Here is a 19,819-nt window from a genome sequence, read left to right as displayed (position 1 = left end):
CTTCAATTGTGGGAGATATAGAACATGATGCAGAAGAAAGTCTGGAAGACTAGGCAATTTGAGCCTGATTGTGCCAATCCCTGATGGCTTGATTTTTGATTGGTCTGTAAAGTATACTGCTCCATCAACATTGTCAGTAAATTCTTCAGAAAAATATTTTCTATGAGTCATGTGGCAAGTTGCTCCTGAGTCAAGCAACCAATCATTTTTCCAAGAAGCAAGTGAATCATTAAATAAATCTTCATTTACTCCAATATTACATTATGCCACAACATAGTGAGCGGATTCAGGTGCTTTACCTCTTTCTGTGCCATTAGTTTTACCTTTCTGTTGGTTTCTTTGCTGCTCAATTCTGTCCCATGGTAACTTGCATGTAGAGGCATCATGTGATCCATTTCTTTTGTAGCGTATGCAGTGCAAATCTGACTTTTCTCCTTGAGAGTGTCTGCCCCCCCTACCTCTGAAATATCTTCCTCTTCATCTTCGACCACCTCTTCCTCTGGAAGAATCTTGGGCAAGTTTATTTTCTTTATGAGTAAGGCACACAGCCTCTTTAAAAGAAGATATGATTGAGTGCATCGTAAAATTTGTGTACAGTGGAAAAAAAATCGCTCTTCTACTGGTAAAACAATTTGCACTTGCTGTGTAAAAGAGAAAAAAAATGCACTGTAGTAAAATATAGTTCTGATGTATATATCAGAGGTACCGTGACAGTGTATGATACCAGAATATATGATAATGGCAGAGTCTTCAAAACACTTTACTATGGCGGAGTCTTCAAAACACTTTAAATGAAAATTGATTATTATAAAACATTTCCCAAAGAAATATTCAGATCAGCTATGAACTGTCAAAAAATCTCTTCCAAATTAGCGCCAGATCGATATGACATTAATAACATAAAATGCAAGTTTTTTTTCTCTTACATCACGAAAGGCCCATTTTAGTACATAGTGCACCTCAAAATTCCAGAGAGTACTTTAAATCCCAATTCTTCTTTCACCTCTAAAACCTCATTTAAATCCTGAAAAATATACAAACGCCATAAAACCTACTACATCCAAAATCCCCCAACTATAACAGATTCAGATGCTATAATGGATTTAGATGAAATAGAGGTGGTATGGTTGCTGCGGGTGTTATGTCAACCAGAGGAGCGGGGATACCGGAGTTCGATGGAGAGGTCGTTCGATGAGGCCGTTCGATGGAGAGGTCGAGGTATAGATGGACAAGCCATTCAATGGAGAGGCCAAGGTGTATTAAAAACATAACAATAACATTCAATGGACAATGTAATAAATGGGAGCGGAAGTGTATTAACCTGGAGCAGTGTATTAAGACACTGATTCAAAACAGGCACAAGTACCATTTCTATCAGCATATGGCATCTGGACAGAGTAATATTCTTTTTTGTGCATGATAGCGCGTGCAGTGAAGGGAGGCAATGTCAGGCATAAACACATATGCCAATGCCAACCTTTAATCTACGCAGCAAAGACTTCAAAAAAACTCAATTCTAATACCATGGAGACTGCGCACAAATAGACTTCATGCTTCAACGCATTTCTTGGGCTTCAACTTCACGCAATTCTCAACAATTTTCCACAACTTTCACAAGTCGGCTTTCATAACCAGCTTACATTCGAACCAGCATTATCCTTCAACCCTCAAATCTTCAAATCGCAAATGCAGCAATGACCAATGGACCAACGTTCAATATATTCTAGTGCACAACCTTCAAAACTCAATGCACAAAGAAACCGACTAGGAGTTTCAACGCAAAAAGATGTAGAGATTCAACGCTCCTCTTTTGGAAAACTGAGAGACGGAAGTGGGGTAGCGTATGGTGAGTGTAAATACAATGTAATACACAACGTTCAATATATGGTGAGTGTAAATACAACGTAATACACATCGTTCAATGTAACCAACGTTCAAGAAACTATCACCGTTCAAGAAACTATTCAATCTTCAATCTTTAAAACAGGCACATAAGGATTCAAAAACGTTCCTGCATAAGCTGCTATCCTCCCTCCACTGCCTAGCGAAAATGAATAGTCGAGAGATCAGTCGTTAGTCTCACATTGGAGAAATCCTTCCAATGATGATGGCAGAAAGCTCAGAGAGCGTAGAAAGGAGCGCAGAGGGTGCAGATAATGTCAGAGATTTGCAGCAGCGACTGTGGAGAGGGCAGTAGACAGACTCCACAGGCGGCAGTGGACAGACTGCAAGAAAATGGTAGAAGGGAGTTACAAGACTAGAAGGAGATGCCAAAAATGGAGTTGGCTCTGATACCATGTCAAGCCAGGTAGTAACTCCACAAATTAATTCATATTTTATTCCTTCAGGTTGGTCTTTATTATATACATGAGGGAGAGACTGTTCACTTCATCTCCCGATGACTGTTCATATTTCTTATTATTTATTTACATTAATTACATTCACCCAATCCTGATGATTAGGTGTCAACTTTTTTATTTCTTTCTATTTCTGCATTTAGTATTAATGATTTTTTGTTGTAGGATTGAGTTAAATGGTTGATATAAGTTCTTTTGCAGGATCACAAGCATTATTTCATCCTTGGAAAGTTTTGGAAGTTCATAGTAATCATTGAGCTGCTTGGATCAATCTTCTTATTCCCAAATCTAGATCATTGGACTTCCTTTTTAGCAAAGAACAATAAATTTCTGCTATTTTTTAGAGCATGCTAACAAGCTTCAATCGAGTTGGTTCCACTTGAATTATATCACAAAAAAATTCTCATTCATAACAAAAACTACCCCATTGAATTTTCACATGATTTGGTTAGGAATTTTTTAGATTTACTAGCTCACTAGTTCTTCAATTTGTAGATTTTCAACTAGTAATGTTTTTTTTTTTTTTGCATTGGTTAACAGAGGTCTTTTTGAGTGATTCCACTTAAAATAGGGACCTAATACATCCTAGTTAATAAAAAAAAAATTCCCATCCAATTCGGATTTGATTTTCTTGGTCATTAAACCCTTGCTAATTTCATCATTTCACAAGGAAACTTCTCCAAGTTTTTTGAGCAAATCCATCCATCTCCCAACTTTGGTTTTGAGTTTTGAAGTGGTCCTAGGCACTCCCTTGACTCATTCCATATACCAACCACCTTCCCTAAGATTTCCATCACCTTCAACATCCATCCTTTTCCTCTTGGCTGTATCCTGTAGGTTTTCAGGGGATCTTGTACGTTTTTAGTACATCTGTAGGTTTTCCTGTAGTGGCTTGTTTTGAGGCCAAATTGAGGGAAAACCTCTAGGAAGCCACACAAGGTCACCTAAGGGTCTCCCAATCCCTTCAACCATCGACCTCCATCTCCAAGCCACCTGCCACATCACCAAAAGAGATTAGCTTTCACATTTGTTTTTCAATAAAAATAATAAAAAGAAAAAAAAAAAACATATTTATTTCAGTCATTTACATGCACAGTAGTGATGTTTGATGTTTTGTATCCGCATGCTTAGGACAGTAGGATTGCATACATGTTAACTTAGCATTCTTTTGAAGCAAATCCTCTTAGCAGTTAGTTAGAAAATGGTGTGTTTTATCATTTGTTTCAATCTCTTTCCTACTACTTTCTTTCTTAAATAGGTTAAGGTTCCATTTCGAACATTTCATTTTCTACAATTAGTTTAGGATTTGACTTCTTTACATGCACTCCATTACATCATGACAGCAAAGGAAGGACACATTGTATGCCGCACATATAGTGCCGATACCTCTTAAGTTTGTACGAACCCCGTGTTGATAATTAAAGTCATTAGCCCTGGGAGTTGCAGCATTCTTGTTGCAATGTCGAGGCTCATCACTCACAATCACCAAAGAAGAGTGAAGGTTGACTATTTGAAGGTGTGGGGGTTTTCAGTAAGAATTTTCCCTGATTATCCCTACTCCTACGAGGCATGAAATAATTTTTTTTTTACTTTTTCAAAAATGTATGCAAAACATAAAACAATGCTTAAGAAAAAACAACATCCACTTAGAGACCTCTTTGACAATGACACCAAAAAGTGGTGAGCCCTAGTATTGTGCCAAGAATGTTGCAACTCTTAAGGGCTCTCAACTCAAATTATCAACCCGTAGTTCATACAAACTTCAAGTTGATAGTGCTATGTGCACAATAGATATGATTCCACTCATGTCGCCCTCAGTTATGACATTAGATCAAAAGTGCTTAGAGACCCTTCCTCCTACTGAATTAGAATGAAATCTTGTTGATAAAGGTACAATTGGAAATTTCTTCTAGCTATGAATATATAAATTCCAGTGACTCAACTTCTAAATTCTTACTAATCAATTCATGAAAGGAAAAAGGCTAATCTACTCGTAGAAAGAAATCTATGTTATCTTTTAGAATTCATCAAATTACCACATCTACTTGCATAAATGAAGCTAATTTATCGTTCATAATTCATCAAACTTCCAATCAAAATTTCATGTACCATCTAGCTAGTTCACACTATAAATCAGTAACCTACTTGCATGATAAAGAAACTATATTTAAGTTTTCTTTTGCAGTGAATAAAAGGAAGGGTTGGAGTGGCCTAGGATCTTTCCCTGATCATAAAATCACCACTCGGAGTAATTATGAATCTATTCTAAGTCAAAGTTGCAATGGGGGTCAAAACTGATGAAGGAAAATGCTACTACAGGTTTGCTACAGACGATTGCTATAGGAGGTCTGTAAGGCTACAGGAAGACCTGTAATGCTATAGGAGGGAATCTAAGTGGTTTTTGAAGGTGAAAACATTGTATTGAGGATATGGAGAGCTGGATGGAAGTTTATGAAAATGGAGGTAGGTAGGTTTTATCCCCTATCCAAGATCAAGACCTCTGGGAGGCATGTCTTGCACTAGAATGAGTGCTCTCGGTGTACTAGGCAAAATGGATTATAAAACAGGGTTTTGGGATAGAGTTTGGAAGTGGAAGGAGAAGATGAATAAGATTAAGATGGAAGTGGTGAAGGTTCCCTTCCCTGCAGGTCAACCAACCCTGCAATCAATCACATGCATGCATCCATTTATCATTAACAAGATGAAATAACTTATGATGGAAAAGATGAGTTGAATTTAAATAACATCTAATTCATGAAATACCACTGATCTAATCACTAAAATGACTTCTAAGCTATAGAAAGAAAATGTAAAATAGGACAACTAACACTAATCTATTTCCAAGAAATCATAAACACAATCTTTTTGGACTGTGGTTGTGAATCCTTCCACTCATTCTCCCACAAGAGAGGTGATGTAGAGGTTGCAACCACAAGATTTTATAGATTAATCTCTACTCAAATGCAAGAAACTATGAACTACTTGGAATCAATAAGAAACATAAGTACAAGAAGAGGTAACAAATCCTTTAGGTTGGGCCCAAACCCAAGGGTATCATCCCTTTGAAACTAACTCAGATGTAGCTTAAAATCCAACTTCTCAATATCAAAAAGTGGAGGTCTAATACATCACATAAAAGTTGAAAATAACAATGTCAATCTTGAAGCTCCATAGCTACACCTAGTTGAACAAAACATTTGAATCCTAATGAGTTGTTATTCTAGTTTATTTATACAAAAGGGAAGTTGAAGCAGCTCCCTTGAAAGTAGGAGTGGTTCCCTCATTGATCTCGAAATATGCATTTGGAATAGGAGTCATTCGACTACCACTGAACTCAAACTGGTGAGAAATGTTATGGTGATCCTAGTCCAAGTTTAGGGAGTTAAGGAGATGGACAAACCCTCTAGATTCTCTCCTATTTGTCTCCATCAAGCCCTTGAATAGTAATAGCCTAAACAATGCTTTGTTTTCCTACAGTTAAACCACATTAGGCCACATACTATGACAAACACCTTTTATTCCTATTACTAAGCATAATGTAACAAAAAATGTGAATTAATGTAAGATAAGGATAGTTTTAAGGCTAGAGGATGGCATATTGACATTCAAAATGTACCTATTGATCAGGTTCGTCAATGTGTGAGCAAATTTTTGCACCAACCTATTTCGGATTATTGGAACAAAGTAATATTTTCAATATTTGGAAAAAAAAGTTGTCGTGAATCCATTCGCGAGGCGGGTTCGTTCACACAATGCAAGCTTAATTCGACCTTTCCCCAGTCTCTGTGACTTCATGACAAAATATGAATCTCGAAACTATTGACACCATCTGGAACTTTAAACTTGTGTAAATAAGAAATGTAATAATACTTTACCTTCAATACATGGTTAATTGGGTGTTCTACAAACTCCAATATTTTTCCATTTTTTGACCACGTTCTTTCAACGAATTTCCAGTGTACTCAGATTTCAAATGCAAGGTCAAGTATCAACATTCACCTTTATAACACATAATTTGCACCTAATTCCAGGCTGGAAACTTTGTTATGTATTATACTCTAGATTGAATAAGGAAAAAATAATATTTGTTCAACCCTAAGGAACAAACTCTATCAATGAAGACCATCATACATATGACAATTTGAATGTGATTCCCAAAGAAATCGAATTTCTTTATGTTGTACTAACTAAGTTTCTTTGCATCGTCTGCATGCAAATCAACTCCTAACACTCAAATTATATGAATTAATGGAAATAACACACTTACCATTGAATGCAATTTTCCGATTTCAAATTCTAGGAAAAGAGGTTCACTTGGATACAAATGGTGATTTTTTTTCTTGTTCTAAAGCTCCACACTTAAATAGGTAGTCTTACTCTTTGTTTGACAGCCTTCCACACAGGTACTCTTCTCCACACATACATTCTCAATAGGTTTTTTACTTTTTTTCTTAGCTCATCCACTACTGCTCATCTTCCACTAAACTCCAACCCTGGATATTAATTTCACATTCATTGTTGCTTATAAATGTTTGAAACTAAGCCTTCAATAACACTAATTCTAATGAAAATTTTGGCGGTTTTTTTTTTGTTCCATGAGGGCACCAAGGGTACCACCATTTACGAGACCATCAATATGACAACCAAAACTATGAATTCATCAACAATATCGATCTTAGGTAATTTGTCATAACCTATTCCTCTAGCTATTTACCGTGTGGGATTTATCTACCTTCAAGCATAGATCACATGATCCTCTTTGAAATATCTTACATTGTCGATCTTGTTGTAGCTCCTAGAGACAGCCTCTGGGTTGAAAAGAGACTAGTGCCTAGGACATCTTGATGAGTGCTTCAGAGATCTACTGATATTTTCTATTACACTGAGTATTCATTGCATTTGAGATGGAATTGATTCATAACCTTCCTTAAGAGGAGAAGTATAAGATTTAATGCCAAACACGACTCACAGAAGAAATGATATCTAGTTCTAGTAGCCAACATCATATACACATGAAATTTCATAAGTCATTTGTAATATATCATATGGTAGAAATAAAGAGGAGATAAAACCAATGCACATGGCTTAAAACTAAGAATCATGTTCATTCAATTTCAACATGAAACATATGAGAAGGAGATTTTAATGAAGTGTTGAGATACATGGAGCGCATTTTAAAGATAACAATTCATATCTGTTATAGGCATATTTAATCAACATTTGACCTAGATGAATCCATAATTCTACGAAAAACATATCCAACAACCGTTATTACATCTAATTTGAGAAGAAGAGAGAAAACATATGGAACATCCACAAGAGGAAATACATATTGCACATTTATATGAGCTATAATTGCCAAAATGTTTTATTAATCTTCCACAGAGCATACATTTCATGGACAACTTGCAGAGCTTCTCTCTTGGAAAACCAAAATTCTAAACCCTTGGTTCAATATCATAAATTGTTTATATAGGGCCTCAGAGGGAGAGCCCATTACAAAATATTATTTCTTGATTTGGAAGTGAATCATCATAACAAAATTTCGACGTGCTCAGTGACACAATTGTACAAACCGAATTCTAACTAACTGACATAGTTTCCTCTAAAATAAAATATGTATGTAAAACAAAAAATCAATGTGTCATGATTGACACAATCAACAACATCCTTAGTCATGATAAACAAGTTCTGGAGGCAACATGGTTGGGTTAATGATATGAAGCATAGGAGTATTGACAAATTGTTGACATGTTTTCCATAGTGTTGGAGCAGGTTGAGGAGCGTGAAAGAATCGTTGATATGTGGTCTTGAGATTTGTGGCCCTTGTATAGTCCAACCTAGGGTGGAACAAAGTATTTATCAACCCTAACAGTTGGAACTCCATTCTAGGATATTTAACCACCTTTTTACCTTTAAGGGTGGAAATATTCTCATGGGAGGAGTATGCCTTTCTCTTGGCCTACACTAACACTAGGTTGTATTGTGTCCATGGGATTGGCATTCCCACAAGATCCCAACATCGAGGAAATCTAGATTTGACTCTTTCATCAAGTTCAGCATGGAAAACATCCACATCTTTATGTACCACCCTTAGGCATTCCTCAACTTTGACTCTGGCCTCCTCCTTATGAACAACTTTAGATATCTTCATGATAGAAAACACTCTATCTACTATATCAATAGGCCTCAACTCACTGAGTATCCTTTCATTCATAAACTGAATGAAGTTTTTGGCAATTTTGGATTTCATTTCCCCATATTCCTTAGTAGCAAGGATGAAAAAATCATAATCCTTAACCACAATCTTTTGTTCATCCATAAGAGTTATGTTCTCCTAATTGATTTGCATTTTTGATATGATTTCATCCCAGACAAGTTGCTTGGACTATAGGACATACATGTTTTCTTTCAGATTGTCTTTTAGCTCAGTAATATCTTGGTTTTCTTCCTATAAGTTTTTACCAATTATGCTTGTGTTGGTCCTGGTTGTCTCAAGTTGTTTTTCTTTTTTTTTCTAGGTTTCTTTGGGCAGTGTCCAAATCCTTCTACACTTTCTTAAGCTCCCCTTCCAAAAGATGGAGTTCGGTGAGGGTCTTGGTGAGCTTCTCTGTGGGATTTTGGAGATTTTGAGGCACCATCACTACACAAATGTTCATGTATATCCTCTGTTAAAGTTTTGTTTCCTTATGCTTGAGGGCCATGATCTCATTTTTTCTTTCTATCATTTTTTTGGCTAGGATCTCTTTCTCTTCTTCCACCTGTGGAAGCTCATTAGATTTCACATGTTCACTACCAGGAATCTTTAATTTTATCCTTATCTCCTGTATTTCTACTTGTGAACATTGGAGGAGGGCTTCAAATGTAGCTTTATCTTCTGGATTAACCCCCAACTTCATAATCAGCTCTTTGAAGCTCTCATTCTGCATGTGTAGAAATCTAGAGTTAGCTCTCTATTGTTTCAACCTTGTTGTTGCCTTCTCTAGTAGCTTCTTAACCTTGTTGATCGTCATTGCATTTCTATTTAGCTCACTATACGACATTTCCCCAAATTCTTTTGTACGACATTATGTATGGCATTGAATGTTCCAGAAAGCCGTGTGTTAAACACTCCAGGCCCAAAAAGTTCTCATCTTTATTGAACATTCAATGTCATACGGTACGGTTATTGAGAATTTTGTATGACATTGAATGTTCCAATAGACACTTCTGAGACATTGATAAAATATATTGTCTCTTTGCATAGTTATTTTTGCCATTCATTGTTATTACTTGAACCTAAGTCTCTTGATGAAGTTAATGTGAAGGTTGTACAGATTGAAAGCAAGGATAAGCATGAACAAGATGACTGCCCAAAGAGGACAGTAGCAGCTAAGAGAAGAGGAGAAAAGAACTCTTGTAAAAATTGTGAGAAAGAAGGCATGATGTGGAGAATTGTTGGAAATTGCATCCAAAATTGCGACCTAAGAGGAACGAAAAAAAAAGGAAGCAGAAGACAGTTGCAACCGTGCGACAAGACCAAGAATCTCAATCCAAGGATGATGAGAAGATCACAACTGTGGGATTTGTAGGTGGTGGACCAATTGACCTAGGATTAGACTCAGGTGACAAAATGAAGATCAGATCTTTAGGGATTGCAGCAGTTGGACCCATCGACTTGGGCTTCGATTCGGGTGATGAGACAAATATTTCAGCAAATGTTGTACCAAAGATGAAAAGGGCACCCAATGCGGCATGGATCCAAGAACTCAAAGAAATCAACCAAATAATTCAAACGGAGAATGCGTAACTAAGGAGAATATTACAAGAAGCAGAGAAGGAGAAACAAAGGTTGCAACATTAGTTACAAGCCAAGGAGGAGGCCTTAGAAAAGTTGTATCATAACAAGCCCGAGGCAAAATGTGATTCTTAAATTTCATGTACTTTTTATGATGATGATTTCATTGCTTTTGAGAGACATACTACAAGAATTCGATAAAAAATGTTGAAGAAAATGGGGTATCAAGGAAAGGGCCTCAGCATTAATGGCCAAGGAATCATGAACCCCATCAAAGTGGAAGAATTTCCTTGATATGCAGGACTTGGATATGTCAAAAACAAAGTTGGGGAATGCTCCAAGAGATCCAATGACCAACCATCAATAGGAGATGAGAGAACTTCATCACATTCTAGTGATGGCGACGGTTCCATGAGCACTTATTAGAGGTGCACCAGGAGAAAGTGTTCCAAGACGATCCATAACGTTTGGAGGAAAAAGTATCATTGTAGTTACTATGACGAGGATGGACACCAGAAATTCGTGTGTCAGACACTCTAGGCCCAGAAAGAACCCATGAAGAAACTAGCGGGCGAAGATGTTCAACAAACGAGTCCACTACATTCATGGTGGTCTACTTTATTGAGTAAGAGATGGTTTTGTTAGGTGTAGTAGCTTGCCATGGCCATAGTTTGTAAATCATGTGTTGCAAATAATTGTAAAAGTGATGATGTTTTTTCCATCACTTACTAAAAAAACAATGATGTTTTTGAAATTTTGGGAGTAGTTGGGATATTGGTTTCTATTATGTAAAACTTTACCAAAGTGTGTGTTATAAACTCTTGGAAAGTATGGGGTTGTTTGAGTCTTGTGTGGTTTTATATTTGATTGCAGAGAATGTACCATAATTTTCATGCAATGCAGATGTTGAAAGTGTGGTTTGACGAGGATGCAGGTAGTGTGTAGGATGTGGTCATGCTTTTGGAGGACCAAAAGCTCCTTAGTGGGGAGAAATGATCTAGGAGGATCTAGAAGTAAAAGTGCCCTACAAAATAACTCAAAAATCAAAGTTATCATATGTGAGTGAAAATAAGACCACATCATATTACTCGTCGCCCTAATTTCAATGGTGCAAATGAAACTCAAATCTGAGTTGTATAATTGAGTTATGGTTGGTCAAAGTTTTGGTCAAAGTTGGATAGGTGGAAGGATTAATGATGCAACAAATTGACTGAGACCCGGCACACGGAATCCATCCACCAGAATAGGAGAATTTGTCGAATGGTTAAAATGCCCAATAACCCTTATTTTTGGCAAATTGAAAATGACTAAGTGGTTATTAAAAAACCAAAAAAAATATAGAATAGGGGTGGCAGGCTGCCACCCCCGCCAGAGGTTAATATATTGTAAAATATTGCAAAACCAAAAAATGGGTCGGTGGGTCACCACCCTTGTCGAACCCCACCACATATTGCATATTATATTGTATTGGGCGAGTCGCTCGTCAGCGAACCCAAACCCACCTCCAATGAATGCCACTTGTCACATTTCAGAGGTGGTAGGGCTTGAACCCACTTGTCCCTTCTGGCTGGCCCACCTCCCGGGTGCATCCACATAACTAAATATGTAACAACAAAAAATACAATATGTTAAATTTACCGCCAGTTAAAACAAATATGGGCCAGGGTGGGGGGTCGGTGGGGTTGTAAGCCCCAACCTCCCAACAGTTATTCATAGCATTTCACCAATGGACCAAACATACCACATGGTAAAGTCCACCAAGCACCAATCACTTAAACCCCATTCATTTGCATAGCGGGAAGCGAAGCGGAGGTGGAGGTCAGAACCCAGAGCTATGGAACCACGATCCGGGTGGAGTGAGGAGTAGGCCCAGGGTTGGAACCCTGAGCGGGGCATCAACAAAGATTGTTTGAAGATTCCCTAGAAGGCCTGAGATGACATTATTAGAATTGCACAAGTTTATAGTCAATTTTTCACATTTTCACGTTACGAATTCAGTGGTGTCATTTGTTTTTCTAGCCGAGCTCACGATTTTCAGGCCATCCTTCGGATTAGAGGTATAAGGGTCATTTTTATAAAGTTTATTGTAACTGGTTTTTTTTATTCCACTTAATAAAAAAAGGCCTCCACATTGTTGAGTAGGGATCAGAGATGTAGCCCACATTGGGTGAACTCCATAATCAAATAGATGTGTTTTTGATCTCATGATTTCTTATGTTTTTCTGCTTCTTTCTCATGTGTTTTAATTTACTTGGTTAACATGCTCTGTTATCTATAATTCTAAATGCATCCTTGAAGTTAAAAGATCTGCATCAAGAAACTACTTAGCCTTGCTCATGGTCATTGCATTTCTATTGGGCTCACTGTACGACATTTTCCCAACTTGCCTATGAAATTTAATATTATCTGGAAGTGGGATATTGGTCAAGTCTAATGAAACGTCCAGGGCCTTGAACTGAGAGTTTGAAGGAGGCGACTCTGCTAGTGGTTGTTGTAGGAAGAAATTCATTTGATTCCTCTCTAAGTCCATGGAAGCTATAATTCTGGTATGATAGGGGACTGAGCGAGATGTCATTTGTTGTTGCATTTATCCCCTTACCTTCTAGTTTCTTTCTTCAATGGCCTTTCCAATAGGCCACCTTTGTTCAGTAATAGTAGCACTTCATTTGGAACTTTAAAACACTACCTCTGAAGAGGATGAGGCAACATTATGTAATGGGTCTTCCAAGGTCGCTTGGAAGCCTGGTTGATCTGGTCTGGTGTCTACCAGCCTGGAATCAATTTCTTCTTCCTCTATCTCTTGGGTTTTTTCCTTTTTACTAGGGTGTACATCTTCCATATCGACATCTTCAGCTTGCTAAACAATCATTTTTTGTGCCTTTCCCTTAGGTGCTTGAGTCTTAAACTCCATCTCTATATTAATAGGCGATGAATCAAGGTTACCTTTCCATTTGATCTCATGACTATCCTCATGTTCACAAGTCGAAGCCTTTATGCTCTCCCTTCTATTGGAAATGACACCATAAGGATCATAATGCCAGACTTCCTCTAGGTCAGAATTCACATGTCTAAGTAATTCCTCAACTACCCTGTGGGCCTTCCTAGAATTGAAAATAAAAGGCCCCACAGGCTTCCCCAATTTAAACATATATCCCTTCTTAACGAGGGCGGAGTTAACTTTGTATACATTAAGGGTTTTTTTGATGAATTCAATAGACAAAATCATCATGGGCATAAACACAAGCAAGCAGTAAGGAGGAAGCTCACACCCATAAACTCTGATTTCTATGAAGTCCTCATATAGGTACCAGTCCCCCACCCTAGCATCATTTCTAAGTTGGAGGATTGATTTTTATTGAGGGAGAAATCTAGGATGGGAAACACCATGAATTATTATGTAGGAAATGGCCATGTAAGAAGATATAAAAAAGGAATAACCTTCAGGATCTTGTATTTTCCTAGTAGCAACATCCTAGTCGAAAACAAACTTCCTCTGTTTTTTGCAAGCCACCAAACTTAGACCCATGCACTTGAATTAATCCACATGAGTGTACACAAACAAAACAAATAGCAAGGAGTGATACCCAAAATAGGAGGTGGTGGGGAAATGGTGGAGCTAGAATCTTATGGTCTCATCTAGGTAAGTAGGGATTTCAAACAGATGGTTAGGTTGCATCATTTGCCTTAGAAACCCTAGAGAGGCTTTAGAAGCTATATTTTCATCATCATCCCCAAACAAATGACCAATTAGGGATAGTATGGGATGAATAGGCTCTACAAAGAGGGTTATAGGGAAACTATCAGCAATAGGTAGAGATTATAGACTAAGGTCAAGAACCATTTGCAGAAAGGATTGTTGCTCATTAGTTGGAAGGGTAGTGTAATGGTAGACCAATGTGGTTTCTGTGAACTGCTGGGGTTCAGAGGAGCTTGGGTAAACTAGGGCCTTTGAATTAGCTCTGGGGTCACCTCAAGGATTTTGACCTCGGTTGAGGAGACAAAATTATTTTTCTCATTTATATAAGTTGTTGCTATCCAGGAGACAAACTCTAGAAAATGGTGCATTGAGGGTGCAATCTGGTAGTACAGGCTTGAGTCGACCACCTGAAATGGGTCTTCTCCTCTGACGTGGTTACCATACAAGTTGAATTGTAGGTATGAAGATGGTAAGCACTAGAGGGGTCTAAAATTTACACCTGGGTGTCCATGAGGTGCTCAACACTGGAGGAGTGTTTAGCCTTGCGGGTTTTAAAGGGCTTAGGGGTTGCCTCCTTCATTTTCAAATGAATAATCAAATGAATTTGTAGGTGAAAGGGACTAACTAGTTACATGTTTTCCTTGGAGGCTAAAACCAATGTTGGAAGGGGTATTCTGGATTGGTTGAATGGTTGGATGACGTTTGCAGAGCAGATAGAAGGTGGGAGGCATTTTCATAGGGAAGGAGTTTGAAACTTTGAAAAATTCTAAGCGGAAGGGTTTTTATAGATGGAGGATTGCCAATGGTCAGCTGATGTGGGGGTGATATCATGGGAGGATGTGTTGCAGAAGGGAATTGGGTGGTGACAGGAAATAGGTAGATGGGAGCGAGAGGAGGGCTAAGGTGTTACCGTTTGGATTTGAATTCCCTGATCGCTTTAATTGGCGCAAGCGGGCCGACTGTTGTTGTGGGTGGGCCCCACCATCCTCTAGAGGGTAGGAGGGTGGGACGTAAGATCCATCAGTTACCTCCTAGAATTAATTTGGGCCATTAGATCAGCAGGACAACCAGGTTTACTTGTCAACTCCGAGGGGTAACACTTGCTTATCACCCGTGTAGGTTACCCCCCCCCCGAAATGTTGTCAGGAGATGGTCGAGCATAAACAAATAATGATTCTCCCATTAACCTACTTAGACTTTAGCCATACGGGCACTTATGCTCCGATTTTCATTTTAGTCGGCTGCACTTACTTGGTGGGGGATCCTTGCGTGTGGATTTGAACTTTGGAATGGCTGCCATGGCAATAGAGTGTGAAAATCCCCCACCTCCCCAATCAATGATTTAACTAATTTTTTTAGCCAGGGATCTTGATTTTGACATCTCTCTCTCTCTCTCTCTCTCTCTCTCTCTCTCTCTCTCTCTCTCTCTCGCAAGTACTAGAGGGAAACAACATCGGCTCCAATTGGGGACAATCTATTGTATACAATGCATTGAGAACCTGTAGATTAGTGCCTTACTCCTTGAGTATGGAGCCATTTTATTTTAATCTCTATAAAATAAAAAGAAACAACAAAAAGCCACAAAACAATGTTGGTATTTACAATGGCTCACTAGTATTTACAGTGGATGAAAGTGGACTTCTTCAGTGTTGGAAGTAAGACTTGAGAAATTTCTCATTCACTGGAAGATCAAGCACTTCACCATCTAAATTCTCTAGCAGGAAGTTATTATTCCCTTTTTCTTTAGCAATATTGAAAGGTCCAAACCACAGCAGGTCAAAATTTGCATGTTTTCCTTTGTCTTCCCTTCTCACATCCCATCTAAGCACTAAATATCCTAGCTCCAGATACTTGTCTTTTGTGTTTCTATTAAACATGGACTTGATTTTTTCCTGGTAACTGATCAAACTTGATTCACCCGTTCTCTCCTCTCTTGAATTTCTACCAACTAATTTATCCTTTTGGTCAGATAAATTGGCTCCTCCTCAACATCTTGTAAGAATTTAGCTACCGGCATAGCTAACTGCATGGGGAAGATTGCAACCTTCCCATAAACTAATTCAAAATGGTATCTCCCAATGGACCTCTTAGTGGTAACCCTGTTGGCCCATAAGGAAAATTTCAGCTGTGAATCCCAGTTCTTCTAATTTTCCAATATTGTTTCCTTTATAATCCTTACCAAGGTTTTGTTGGAAGATTCATTCAATCCATTTTCTTGTGGGTAATAGGTGGTAGAATGGTCTGTTATGATGTTATATTTTTGGAAAAAAATAAATAAATTTGGTTAACTTGAATACTTGAGCATTGTCAGTGACAATATTCTTGGGGCAGCCAAACCTGGCAAGGATGTTTTCCTCCATGAACTTAATGACTACAACATCTGTTGCATTTCTGTTTGGGGCAACTTCTACCCACTTAGTGAAGTAATCAGTAGTTGTGAGTATCCACTTGTGTTGACCACTAGAAGGTGGATGTATTTCCCTAATGAAGTCCAACCCCCACTTCCTGAAAGGTTCTTCAACGAAAAAAAAGATTAAAGGAAAATGTGCTAAATTCTTCTTTTATGCAAACCTTTGGCACTTCTCATGGACCTCACCAAACAACTTAGGCCTATAAAAGCCTTCCTTGAGGATTTTGTGGGTTGTAGCTCTCCAGTTGTAATGTCCTCCAGAGACACAATTATGGAATTCATCAATCACTTTTTGCATTTATTCCTCAATCAAGCATAGTAGTAAAATCCCCACTAGGTCCTTCCAATACAATTGTCCATTTGAGATAACAAATTTTTGGGCTTGCAGCCTTAGGTCCCTATACTTAATTTTGTGAAAGTTCACTGGGCACCTTAAAAAATGTAGATAGTATACAATATGTTTATACCAATGGGACACAATGTATTTGATCTATATTTCAAGGCCTAAGCTTCAATCCCTTGTTGTTGCTCCAATTTTCCAATTCCCCATCTTTTCTAGCCAATAAGTTTATGCCCAATGCTTGGAAATTTTCTTTAGACATAATTTTGGCTAGCCCTTACACCTTGATCAACTTGGTAGGTTTGATATCCATATTATACTCCTATATTTTAGAAATCAATTTACCTCTTTTTCCCTCACTATTAACTTGCACTAGGATATCTTTCAGAGCAGTTGTAGGAACATAGACAATTATATTTGATTGCAGGGCATTCATTCTGAAAACGTTTAGGGATTTGACCAAGGCATAGGCTTGTTTCTCCAAAATATTGTATTTTAGCTTAGCATCTCTTAGCACCTGACTGAAAAATGCAATTGGTTGCTCGTGCCCTTCATCATTCTTTTACAGTAAGACAACAACCACTATGTGAGGGGAAGCAAAAGAAAAAATGAAAAATGGTTTTAAATAATCTGGGCTGACTAATACAGGAGATTCTGCGAAGGCCTTTTTTATTTTGGAAAATGATTCCCGAGCTTCTAAAGTCCACTTCACTTCTTTATCCTTCTTCAACATCTCTGTAATTTCTTTGACTATCTCAACATAGTTTGGTATGAACCTCCTTAGAAAGTTGATTCTACCCAAGAAAACCTGGAATTATTTCTTATTTCTTCGTAATGAGATGTTGTTGATGGCTTGCACCATTTTGGGTCCAATCTTCACCCCCTCCTTTGCAACAATGTGTCACAGTAGTTTTCCCTCACTTAGAGCGAGCTGAGATTTCTTGGGATTTAAAGATAACTAGTACTTTCTACATTTATGAAAAGTGAGCCTTAGATGTTCAATGCGTTCTTAATCTATTTTTGAAAAAACAATGATGTCATCTAGGTAAATTACCACAAATTTTTCATGTTCTCCGACAAATGCTATATCCATGGCTTTCTGAAAAGTCACTCCTGCATTTATGAGGCCGAAGGGCATTATGGCATACATAAATGTTCCCCAAGGTGTGGCGAAAGCAATTTTCTTCCAATCTTCAGGGTGGACAACCACTTGATTGTACCCAGAAAAACCATATATCGTAGATGATCCGAAATTGATCAATGGATAATCAATGATCTAGAAAAAGCCTAAAAGTCAAAGTTATTGGATTTGAGTGGAAGCAGCATCATTGCGTAAAGCTTGCAGAAACGACTCCAACATAACTTGAACGGGTGCATTTGGCCTTCGGATGAATAAAAAACTGCTTGTTGAAATTTATGACGAATCAATGCACATCACATTTTCACTGCTCGACACATGGCATTTACAAATACAAGTGCAACATCTTCGGTTTGAGTGCAGGTCTTCATTACATGGTGAAGGTATAAGTCTCATCACAAACATATGATTTATGAAACATATAATATGTGGTGTAGAAAACATATGTCATGGTATTAAAATCATACATATATTAAGCAACATAGCACATATTAAACATGTAGTGGTGGCAAATAAATGGGAGCGGAATTCTAAAAGTCAAAACCTATGTTGAACGTATATCATATATGGTGGGCACATTATATATGGTTGAGAACCGCATAATATACATATGTTAACAATATTAAAACTATGTATTTAACATAGTTTATGAATAACGATATGGTGCCGAGTTTATGATATAGTTTATGGTCCAAACGACATGCACTGCTCCAAGCCACGGGATCCACCGCTCCACCGTGTTCACGTGCCACGGAATCTCTGCCATATCATACCATACCACCATACCTCCGCCATGATCTCCGCTAAAAGAGATATTTGTTCCAATTAAACTCCTCCATATTCATCCGCCAACCTTATTTGCTATCCACGCGTCAACAAGGTTCATGTATATTCGAATGTTAGTTATAACAGATGTTTAATATAGATGGTACATTGCGAAGGGAGCTGGTGGTGGTTAGGCCTAAAACCCCGCCACCAAATCCTAATTCGTATATATGTTTAAATACATTTTATAAGGTTGGGTATATGGTTACGTTGATGTTGAGTGATAAGGGTTGGATAATGTATTCAAAAGTCACGTGAATTATGATTTCAATCAACAAACTATACACCAAATATAAAATTTCATTTTTAATATTTAGTTTGGTTTTGTTAGAAATGGATATGGTGGAGAATTAATATGAGATTATTTTGGAGTGATAAGGATTATTAATGTAAAGTGGTTATAGGGATATTTTTGGTTATTAATGTAAAGTGGTTATAGGGATATTTTTGGTTACTAAAACATTATAAATATGGTGATGTAATGCTAAGAAATATATGAGAGTTGTGAGAAGAATTTTTGGAGTAGTTTTGGAGATTTAGAGGTAGAATTTTGCAAGTTTATTACGGGAGTTGTAAGAGGTCATTTTTAGTGTTGTTAGTTGCATCAGATTTCTAAGGCTGAGTAGATCACAGCTAGACCAATAAAAAATTCCATTGATGTAACTTTGATATGTTGTATGGTTTCTAAAGTTTTATTAATATAAAAGGCCTCCCCGTTGAAGACTGGGCCCAGAGATGTAGGCTATCTCAAAGATGTAGGCTTTGAGATAGCCGAACTCCATTAACAATTTCTTGTGTCCTTTTCTTTCGCACATGTTTGTTGTTCTAATATTTTGCTGCAACATTATTATTCAATTCTCCATGCTTTGCAGTTTATGTGTTAATTGGTGTTTTTAAGAATCATGCATTAACACTTTCTAACAGTGAATAAATCACAATTTCAATTAAAGATCTTTTTGGGGATCAATAGACATACAGGCTGAACCTACCATGTCCTGCAGATTGGATTCCATGTTAGGCAGTGGGTAATTGACTTTTAATGAAGCCTTTTTCATATTTCTAAAGTCAACACATAATCTTATTTCCCCATCATTTTTTCTGACAGGGACTAAGTTTTCCACACAGTTTGAATATCTCAAAGGTACAATGATTTTGGTATGGAGAAACTTCTTTACCTCTTTTTCAATTGATGGGAGTAATAGAGGGTTAATTTGCATGAGATTATGTTTCTATGGTTTCACCCCACCTTTTAAAGGTACCTTATGTTGAATCAGA

This window comes from Pinus tabuliformis, chromosome 1_1 (genome assembly GCF_031772625.1).
Source record: "Pinus tabuliformis cultivar Carrire ecotype Pingquan chromosome 1_1, CPIR1, whole genome shotgun sequence".
Classification (NCBI taxonomy): Eukaryota; Viridiplantae; Streptophyta; class Pinopsida; order Pinales; family Pinaceae; genus Pinus; species Pinus tabuliformis.
Note: the sequence above shows the minus strand (reverse complement) of the source record.